The sequence below is a fragment of the Centruroides sculpturatus genome, unplaced genomic scaffold, assembly GCF_000671375.1.
Source record: "Centruroides sculpturatus isolate CEXI.00-Female unplaced genomic scaffold, Cexi_2.0 scaffold766, whole genome shotgun sequence".
Classification (NCBI taxonomy): Eukaryota; Metazoa; Arthropoda; class Arachnida; order Scorpiones; family Buthidae; genus Centruroides; species Centruroides sculpturatus.
In genome coordinates, this window is record NW_019384954.1 from 268,259 (window position 1) to 268,911 (window position 653).

Genomic DNA, 653 nt, shown 5'->3' on the forward strand with positions numbered 1-653 from the left:
AAGAGTTAAACTATAAGAGTTACAAGCTGAAGCATACGTGGAGGGGAGAAACTACCTTAACACTTTTAGATTTTTTTAAGGGAATTCCTTCAGTAAATTCGTGTAAATTAGAGGAAAAAATTGTTGAAATTATAATTATACAATCAAATAAATTCTTTTGAGAAGTTTTTATAATGGAATTTATGTTTTTTGAATGGAGATATTGTTAATTTTCATTTTTTAAAAACACAAATTGAACAAGATAAATTGTCTTTTTTGGAATATTTTCTGTTGTTTTTATTCCCTTATTTTCTAAATTAAAATTTAGTTATAATTTAAAAATAAAAATAATAATAATAATAATAAATTCATTTTAAATATATTAAAACCATTGAATATATCTATAAATTTAGTTATTATAAGCTGCATCAAATTATCTAAATGATAATTACTATGTTGATTTTTGAAATAATGTAAATATTATTTTAAAGTGATTATTAATTTCCTCATAAAATTTAATTATAAAATTATATCAACAATTCGCTTTAGTTTATACATTATTCAATAGAATTTCAATTGAATTTCATTCGAAATGAGAAGAAAATTCTCACTTAAATATATTAAAAAATAATTATATTTTATGATTTAATAATTTTTAAATATAAATTTATGTG